The sequence below is a fragment of the Filicampus tigris genome, chromosome 22 (genome assembly GCF_054856515.1).
Source record: "Filicampus tigris isolate MCC_2025a chromosome 22, RoL_Ftig_1.0, whole genome shotgun sequence".
Taxonomy (NCBI): Eukaryota; Metazoa; Chordata; class Actinopteri; order Syngnathiformes; family Syngnathidae; genus Filicampus; species Filicampus tigris.
The window spans coordinates 1,285,770-1,296,034 of record NC_141238.1 but is presented as its reverse complement, the minus strand read 5'-3'; positions in this window follow the sequence as shown (position 1 = coordinate 1,296,034).

Below are 10,265 nucleotides of genomic sequence, written 5' to 3'. Positions count from 1 at the left end.
TCTTTTGTTGACTTGAGCGTTTACTGTCGCATGCGGAGCGGGGATGTTCACGAGCGAGGTGCGTTCCAAAGTCGGAAAAGTCGGGCAAAATGAAGGACGATTTCATCGAGTGAAGGTTGAAAATGGCAGTATTGCGCCAAATATGAAGAGTTCATTTGCACTTATGAATACTGTATGTTTGCCCTTCTTCAACACCAAAGTCCTTGGCTGCCATCGAAACAAGAAGCCCATTTTTGAACGCAGTCGTAGGTTGAAAATTGGAGATGCCACCGCTGGTACGTTGCGAGGTGATGAAGGGCTGCCCTTAAAGATGATGTGTCCTGCGGTCTTGTGCGAGATTTATCCCCCCCCCTTATACGACATCCTTCAACAGCAGCACGCGGGAGTTTGAAATATTCTGAGCCCACCCCTCCCAACACCCTGGAAGAATATTCCCGACAATCGCAGGTTAAAAATGTATATGCAAATGCGGGCTACATTAGAGCATGCGCAGGTTGTTAATAAATGAACGCGCGGCAGGAATAATTCACTTTAGCGTGATAATTCTTGGCTGCGAGCTGTCAGCGGCGGCATTGTTCTGGATCCAATGTGACGCCGAGATGGCAACACGGGCAGTGAACTGTGATGTTTTTGCGCCTTCCTTGCTCTTCAGTCCTCGCCGCGCTGACACAATAGCAGTTCGCCTGCCTCTGCTTTTGTCACTTTGGAAGAACAAAAGCTTTAATTAAGGGCGCCCTCCCGTGATTGCTTTAACGTTACGCTGGCACGCACATTTTGGTTAAGTGTTGCGGACCGCCATGCTCTTGTCAGGCAGGCTTGAAAACTGGATAGATCCCAAGATCGGTCTCTAACGGGACCGTACCTTTTTTTGGACGACTCCTTCGCCCGGAACCAACGCTACCCGTTTCCGTTATGCCGTAAAATTTGGGAAGAAAGACGCGATGTCTAAAGCTGCGGGAGAGCGTCTCGGCGTTCCGGGCGGGGAACGTGTTCCTCCCCAAGATTTGCATAGCGGGAACCCAGGGAGCTGAAAGTCTGTTTATGTAGTTCAAGGTACAGGGGGATGTGAGAGGTGTCAAGTGACTCGCTGTAAAGTTTTTAATAAGTGCCATTTGTTCAATCTGCTGTTTAAACACTCTCGTCGCCTCGTTCTATCCTTAAAGACTGCTTGGCCGCCGCTATCTTTTAATTAAGTCCCGGGCTAATGTGCCACTTAATTGACTAATCTGAAAGATTTTGTTTTCTCTAATTTACTCGGGGAAAACCATCGGCGGCTGAGCTTTTCGAATATTGCCGCTCTGATAGGGAAGGAGACACGGCGGATGCTTCAAAGTAGCGCTAACTCCCTCTAATTCCTACTCGGCGTGACAGAAGAGGCAAATGGCTAACTAGGCCTTCACGTCACTCTTGTCTAAATGTTTTCCCAGGTATGCTTGTGGATCTATTGAGCGGTTTGTCACAGTTGTGTGTAGTCAACGTAGCTGCATGGATTCATGGAGTTATTAGAGAAATGCCTCCAGATGTTGGATCGAGGAGGGGAAGCACATCAGCTAATGACCAAATAGATTCATCAGTAGATTCTATCTGGTTTTAGGTAGGCCTTTATCCTTTCCTGTTGTAGACTCCGACGGGAGGGACGGGAGTGGAATTTAGACTCCCGAACTGGATTGGATTGGTATTGGAATGCGGATTTGATCTTGAAGTTCCACACCAAGTTTGCTTGGAAACCGTTGTCGACTGTCTGTTACAAAATGATCGGCATCCGGGTTCCAGATCCGAAAGTTGATTGTCTTCTTTTGGGCACACCGGAGCTGCGCCTCAAACTTTCTTCAATCATAACCGGGCGTAATCAGAATCCCGATAATGCCGCGATGCCTAAACAACCTTTCGGGATCAAAAGAAACCGCGGTCGACATTGCTTACGCGGATGTCGAATGTGGTTATGAAGGAGCCAAAACGACAGACCCGGCGTCATGTGACCGTGGCGCGCCGAGACCATGATGAAATGGAAAAGTAGCGTCAGTGCCTGGCCGATAGGACGGCCGAGTGAGCGGCTTATAAACAATGAGTCACCCGGCGCACGGCGTTGTCGGGGAGGGAAAGGAAGGAACGTTGCCAAAAAGGAGCCTTGCTTCTGTTGACAATCGGGCCTGTGTCAGGATTTGGACGTCGGTGCCGATGGCCACTGGCGAACAGTTACAAACACTCAGCATGATCACGCAAGGCCCGGTGACGCAAAGCAAACCCTCCGCCTTATTTAGGCCTGCGTCGCGTGCACGCAGCAAACGCCGCTAAATCATTTCCCCTCACAACTACAGTGATGCATTAATTTGGCCTGAATTAAAGCTAATTCGTGTATCATGTAATTTATTACTTATCAAGCGTACTTTTGCACCGAAAGCCTCCGATTTCCCCGAAGATTGCTTTAACAGCTATAATGCATTTCTTAATTTACTTGCTGGAAAATCAATTTTTTTTTCAGAGTTCATTAGGCACCAATATGGTACAATGCCGCTCCCCTGAGCACCCAGCTACAAAAAAAAAAAAAAAAACATTATGCAAATGCTGCCGGTGCATCTGTATGTAAATAGCAAGCAAGGCCGCGGTCGATTCTCGGTGGGAAGCTTTGTTAGAGGGCCCTTTGTTTCGCAGCCCTGCGCCTTGTTCACGATAGTCCGGAAATTAGGAGACTTCTGTAATCGGCAGATAGACGTCCGCTCTCAGACGCTGAGTGACAGGTGACTCGGAATTCCGCCAAACTTGGTTCCAGTCACTTCTGTTTCCGCTTAATATTACTTGCGGAAAATGCTCCGTTTTCATCCATTGTTTATTTTTTGGGGGGGCTTTGAAGTCACGAGGAGACTGCAGTCGGGTCTATCAGTTTTCATGGAGAGGGCAGTGTTTTCGTAAGAATGCTTACCGTTGAGTGTTTTTCCGATCGTTCCTTGGCACAATGTCTCTTTGTGAAATGAATTCTCTCTCCGCCATCTGGTCGATTTGAACTTTGTGTGTCCCGCCCGCTCTGTCTATAAACGGCCATTTGCGCACCGCAAGAGAAACGTTGCTTCACCTGCTTGCCTTGGACCGTCTCAAAGAAGCAATTCGCACAAAGCCCAAAGGCCATGTCGACCATATGGCGCTGCGCCGTCTCCGTCGCTTGTATAACATAGCGTACATTCATGCCGGTGACTTGAACAGGAACTAATTAGTACGGGCGCTGGTAAGTCGGCTTCATTTAAATGACGGTTAATTGACTTGTGTAAATTAGGACTGTTTGAAAGAGAACGTTCCCCGTTATGAACTCCCTCACTTTGGGGGTGCAATCATCATTGAGGGTAGTGTGGATGTAATATAGCGGGAGGCGGCGTATAACAGTGTCTTATTGTTGTACTTTTTCTTCAGCGCGCTCGTTGTGCGCCTACCGCCGGCCGCTACGTTCCCCGAGTTGACGTTTATTATTTACCTTCACGTAATGCGCTTTTAGCTCGGTAATTAGGTGTCACATCAATCCGCGGCGGGGATGCTGTCTCCAAGCAACCCCCGGTGTTCACACAAACAGCCCTGATTGACTGTTTTCTTAGCGTGTGCTGTTTCAAGGCAAGGAAATGTGGCAGGAAACACATGCAAAACACCAGGGCATTTTTTCTAATTTTTTGACTTTGACTTTTTCACAAAACCGCCAACAGATGCGGAGCAAAATTGATGGCGCACGCCATTTCTTGGTTGATTTGTTTTCGGTTTTAAAGCCACAGTTCAGACAACTTCCGGATTTTCCTTTGTCATCGCAGGCGCTTTAGGGTCTCGGATCAAACGATCCAAAATCCCAGACTCATTCTTAAACCAAGGATTCATTCTGTGCATTGAGAGAAATGTGTGTAAAATGATTCTTTGCGTACAAATGAGCCTATGTCGGGAAAACCACCGGAAGTCCCAACAAAATGTCGACTTTTGAGGACGACTTGTGTTGGCGACAGCCGAGTCACTGCCCTACTTTGCGTCCCCGTTGGCCTGCGTCTCGCACGTGTTTGTTTCTAGTCGCATTTGTAAATCATAACTCATTGTTTGAATTAGAGGCGCGTGCTGGCGTTCCCGCTGGGAAACATCAAGTATTAAATGCCATTTCCCCCCGCATGCTTGTTTGAGTAATTTACGCTCAAACGAATGTCAGCCCTCGTCTCCAGGTGATCACGTCTCTGAGTACGAGCCGCTACCGCTGCTTTTTGATGGCTCCACCTGAGAGATTTGCCCAAATGCGTCTGCTCCCCCCCCCCCCCCAAAGTGGTTCCCAGAGTTTCTGCTCTGGGCTTGTTTACCACTCCGTTTTTTTTTGTGATTTCCCCTAAGCAATTTGAGAGGCACTGTCACTTTTTTTTTTTTTTTTGGTAATTCTCTGACAGAGAGCACCGCATTTATTTCGTTTTCTCGCTTTGCTCTCAAAAGGCTGCACTAGCTGTCAGTAAACAAAGTCCCGTTCCCATTAACCTCTGATTCCCTCTGAGAAATCCACAAACAGCAGACAACCACCGCCAAGCACACACATGCGTAGACGCCGACGATATGGAAATATTTGTCCTTCCTCCCCTTGCCGCGCTCAGACCCAGCGCTCGAGCTGTCTGTTTTGCCTAATTGCTTTAACACTAGCCTGGCATGCTAATTGCACGAAGCCCCCTGTCACCACATCATTTACATGGCCTGCTTGATTTGAAATTTAATCTGCTTGAAGGGGTTGTGTTTCATGCTCACTTTAAATCCTAATGCTCTGTGGGATTGAAAGCAGTTCATATTATTGAGACTGTAAAATAAATCCATGTGTGTTTGGATTTTCCTTTTTTTTTTTTTTTTTTTTAATAGAAGAAAACTTTTGCTCCACTGCAGACAAAAAAAAAAAAACAAAAAAACTTTGCAACGCCATTTTGTGTGACATGAAAGGGGAACATTGATGAAAGCAAGCAAACGGTGGTCGAGGTGGGGCGCGTGGGCAGCGGCACCGGCCGGCCTCTCGACTGCAGATTGACTTTTTTGATGTGCACCTGAAAGAGGAAGACGGACGCGCCGGCACCGAGTTCACATGGCCGCACTCAATCAAAGGCCAATTGAAATTTCTTAGAGGTTGGCCCCACCTGGCTGTACACTGGAGAATGTGTTTCCTCCACCCAGCTGTAGCTTCTCTCATAGAACTGAATCAGAGTACTTCTGAGCAGTCTTCTTTTTCCTTGCCATGACCTTTTGCCCGCCGCGGTTTGTAGGATGATAGTTTTGTTTGCAACGGCTCGACTAAGAACTGCCACTGACTGACCCGGCACAGAAACACTCTGCACGAGCAAATCTGCTCCCAAAGATGCCGCCCAAACTTGCAAAAACCAGCGGTGAAACCCGATGCAGAGTTGGTGAAATTAACTCAGGCTAATGAGTTCCTGCAGCGGCAAGAGAAGAAGTTCAAAGCGCTGCTACGATACAAGAGAGTACAATACAATTGTATTTACGCAGCGCATTTCATAACATAACAAAGACAACAACAGGACAACTTCGAAAGCTTTGTGGAAGTGATTATGGACTCTACAAATTCCAGACTTGATGCATTATCAAAGGCACTGCGTAGGATTGAAACAAGCCAGCAATAGAAGAAGATGCGGACAATATACCAGATGACAAGACCAAACAAACTGAAAGATGCATCGCAGCGCAGTCAGATGTGTTCAAGGTCTGTGACAGCCGACGGACTGACAAAATGTAACATCTGGAGGGACTGTCGAGGCAAAACAATCTGGTTCAATCAATCTGGGTAGAGCAGTGGAGTCACCAGGAGAGACCTGGGCCGAGAAGGAGGAGAAACTGGCGGGGCTGAGCCGATGCCAGAGTCGGAATAGGCCTCGCGGTACAACCGGTCCATGAGGCGACAGATGGGAGCGATCGGACTTTGTGTGGCAAGGAGTTCCACGTCACCGAGGCCAATGAAACAAGACGGTCCAAGTCCAAAACCAAAGTCATGTTGATCTGGCTTCTTCGATGCGAGGGACACGGTCCACCGCCGGGTCTTGCCAAAGGGCCGGATGCTCAACCAAGCGCATCTACGAAGACACCCGACGATGTTTGCTTCAAGAATTGTGGCGGGACCAATTGATAGACATACCCCAGATAAAGTATTGACTCCAGCCATCCTCAAGCTAAGCCCTCACAGTCTCATCTAGCTACTGCCGCTTCATTGGCTTGGTTGCGCCGCTATTTCAGACTAAAGTGCTGTTGTCAGGCCAGGCGGTGACTCATGTCGGGAATGGCCAATTGATGCTCAGTTGCGTCATCGGGTACATGCACCTGTATGCTTCCTGCGTTCCATCAGCTCGACGGCGGCCCATCTTTGGCTCCGCTGCCGTAAAAACGAGAACAGGTGATATTTGGAAGGGAAATTAGGACAAATATCCAATCACTCAGATGAGCTCTGCAATCCGGGACGAAAGCTGTGCATGCTCATCAGCTAGGTTGAAATGATTCGAACTGCCTTAGTTTAGTTTTCCTATCCACGACTCGAACGAGCATGGAAGAGTTGCGCGCTGGAGCTCGGAGGTCTTCTGCTCCCGCCAAATCGGCAAATCCCTCCGTGACAACTGCTCGAAATTCCATGCAAACATTCCTCAGTGAAGAAGGAATACTGAGCATTATGTTCACATGCAGACACAATGCGGGCGCACAGGGGGGAGGATTATTTATGTGAAGAGGGAGCTCAAGTTGAACTGGATGCTGCTGTTTTGCTTTTGTGGAGGGAGGGAAAAAGTTTTTTTTCTTTTCCCCCCTTATTTTTCAACCCAAAAAGAGACAATACAGTCAATATTAAGTCAATTATAAATATTTATAATCTACACATTTCAAAAATCCTGTCAATCAGCGCAGGCGCGTGGGGATAAGCCCCGCGCAAGCTGGTTGGTCGGCATCTGATTTGCATGCCGCACAAAAAGCCTCCATCCCAGTTTTGTTTTTGCCTTTGCAGGCCTGCTTGTTCTCGGCGTAGATTAAATATAGAAGTTTTGTTCTGGTTGAGGATAGATGTTTTTACCCCAAACACACACACACACACACACACACAGAAAGGCGGTATTGACGCCCGATGCTGATGGCGATTCATTATTGAAAAGGAAATCGTCTCAATATGACTGGAGTTTGTTATGGGGCGCTTTGTTCTCGTCATCTATATTGCAGGGCATCTTTGTCAGTCAGCACTGAGAGATCTTTTTCTTCTCTTTTGTGTTTGTGTATGCGCGTCTGTCTGTGTGAAGCGGCGGAACCAGTTCTCCGCTCTCTGTAGTGTTTGTCAGCCTTGCTGTCCTAATAACTTGACTGCCTTGTTTTTCAGCAAATGCTCTACTCCAGCGCCGCCGCTCTGACGGCGCCAGCTTGCTCGGTTTGGCTACGTGACCTCAAAAAAAGAAACTTTTTGAGGTGGGGAATAATTGCCCCTGCATAGCTTACCTTCCTGTCAATCGGTGAATGTGGAGATTTTGTCAGCGGCTTAGCGGGTCACTTAGTGGAGCCCAAAGTTCAACGCAAAGATGGTGCATCAGCATTTTGCTGTTATGCTGCAAATGGAATAAGCTGTTAGCCTCGAGTGTAAATGCTTTTAAATCCAGGTTCAAAATGTGGGTTTTTTTTTTACTTATGAGTAAGATTTTTTTAGAGCATTTCAAGAATCACTTCCTCCCAAATCATGCTCTTGCGCTGTACGTTCTTTGAGTAATTTCAGTCAACTACTTTTTATTTCCCCACCTTGCCCGTAAATGTCTTTAATTCCTCAGTTTTTTTTAAATATCTTAGATCCCTTTGCATATTGTGTCTTGTCTTTAAATGTTGTTTTGTGACGCACATTGAGATACCTCGTGCATGACGTGCCTTATCTCTCCATATGTAGATTAGGCCCGGTTTGCGAATAGCGTACGGATGCAACCTATCTTATGATCGCGGCCCAGCTGATGATTGTCATTGTATAAAAATCATCCATGTGAGACGCTTTCATTGATTATCCTCCCTGCTCTATAATCGCATTCATTACTCGTTGAGATCCAGCGTTGCCTTTTTTTTTTTTTTTGCATTTTATTATAAGAGCAAACAGTGTAAGCAGATCATTTGACTCAAATCGCTAATGAACACCCGGAGAAAGGGAACACCTGAAAATGGCTGCATTAAATGTGCAAATCATCTCTCCAAGTCCCGTTCGAGCGCTCGTCAACAACGTTCTGATTGTCACTTTAGCTCAGCATCCAGCGCGCTTCATCACTTATTCAGACGCTTTCGGATGCACGCGCGGCGGCGTTTGTATCCTTGGGTGGCTGCGTGGGCGGGCGAGCTGGCAAAGTGTCCTCCTCCTTAAGAGCGCTTGTTGTGTGGCATTCTGCCTTGATTTCATGCTTTGCTGATGGAAAATTAGGGCCCGGCGCATCTCGGCATGAAGAGGAGGTGTAGGAGGAGGAGGAGGAGGCGGGCGGATGGTTGGGTTTATTGCCTCAGGACACTCTCCCCGACAACAGGAAAACTGGAGCGATGAAGAGTACGAGAGGCTGTGTCATTGGCTGCTAATGCACTCTAAACAACATGATGAGACGCATGGAATCCCCAACGCGATGTCAAGGAGCTGCAGTACAGAACACACGCCCCCGCCACTCCATCCCACGCTCTCCCCCCGCCCCTCATATTGTTGGGGGAGTCTGGCATCCTACATTGAATTTTTTTTTTGGGGGGGGGGGGAGAGTGAGTCGATTTGCATTTTTTTGACTCGTTTCTTTTTCTCTTGCCTGTCTGTTGCCCAATGAAGCTCTGAGGATAAAGTGCTTAGAGTACTGCAGGCACTTCACTTGACTTGTTTGCTTGTTCAAAGATACGCCACAGTACACCGCTAGTTGAAATGCGAGCGCGGCTCGCTGTCAGACGTGTGAGGAGCATTTTGAAGGCGGAAAGGGAAGGGGTGAAAAAAAAAAAAAAAAAAAAAAAACCCACACGGCTATAATCCTCCAATGTTATGTAAGTGGGAGATTGCTGGATGCCTGTGTTCATCTCGTCACAAAGATGAAACCTTACACTGATGAGGCTAAAGCTTCTCTTTGATAGGTGTACCGAACAAAAGGCAAGTTCAAAAACGGCAAAAAAGGAGTCGTTGCAGGGCTTTTCCACGCCGCGACGAGAGGCGCTAGCCAGTGGCTAGCTTGCGCCGACCGCGGGCGGGCCCGTCTAATGCGTCGCCGCCAGAACAGAGACACTTCAGGGAAAGTTTGTTAAACTTATTATTCGTCCTGTGGCTTCACTGAGCCGTTCTGTATCGGCGTCCACATGCGTTTTTTCAATGTGCGGGCATAGCTTGCTAGCTCACCGCATGCTGTCGTGGTTGAAACCAACCCCAAAGTTAGGAAAAAGTGAAATGGTGAAAAACAGGTTTAAGCTTGTATCGCCACAATTGAATACCACACACTTGTCGCTAATTTTCAACACTTATCTTCATACACGAATTTATGAATTCACTTAACAGGACTAGGCTGCATATATGGAAACGTCAATAAATGACACGTGTACTGTACGTGTTTGTCTGCCCTCACAACGCACTAACCCTTCAAGATGACCTGTGGTATTATGCTGCGATTTGTGATTTGTCGCTCTAGAAATCCCCTGTCTCGTGCTTAATTTGTTCTCAAGTCATCGGAGGCGTTGTGGTTATCGTCACACGGTCACATTACCGAGCCCCCTCTGAGCATGCAGGTATCGATAGGTTGATGGCGATTGCTCATTTGCTCACACCAGCCGCATCCTGTCTGTAAATGAGGGCCCACATATCTAGGATGAGACACTTAATCAATAGCGATAAGAAAACTGATCAATGCGTTATTTGACAGTCATATTCAAATGGGGACTGCCAACGGAGAGTGCTCTGAAAGCGCCAATTACGAGGACACCTGTAGCATTTGAGATCCTAATGAGCCAATGAGTTTGGAAGGGTGGAATTCGTGCGTGGGGGTTCCTAAGAGGCGTAAACCCCCCGTCGAGAAGTAGTCAACCCCCGCCGAAATTCACCTATCTCGGGAGATCATGGACCGCATCACCCAGCGAAACTGAAGAAAGGCCAAAGTAGTCCTAAGTCTCACTCCAGGATCCTTCCTTTAAGGTCACAGCAAGTTTAGCATCCTCAATCCCGAGTGTTTAATCAAGTTCCCCCATCCACAGCAATCACAGAAAGTCTAATATTTCCACAAAGCAATCACCCAGGAAAGTTTAGCGAATCAAACTCATTCCAA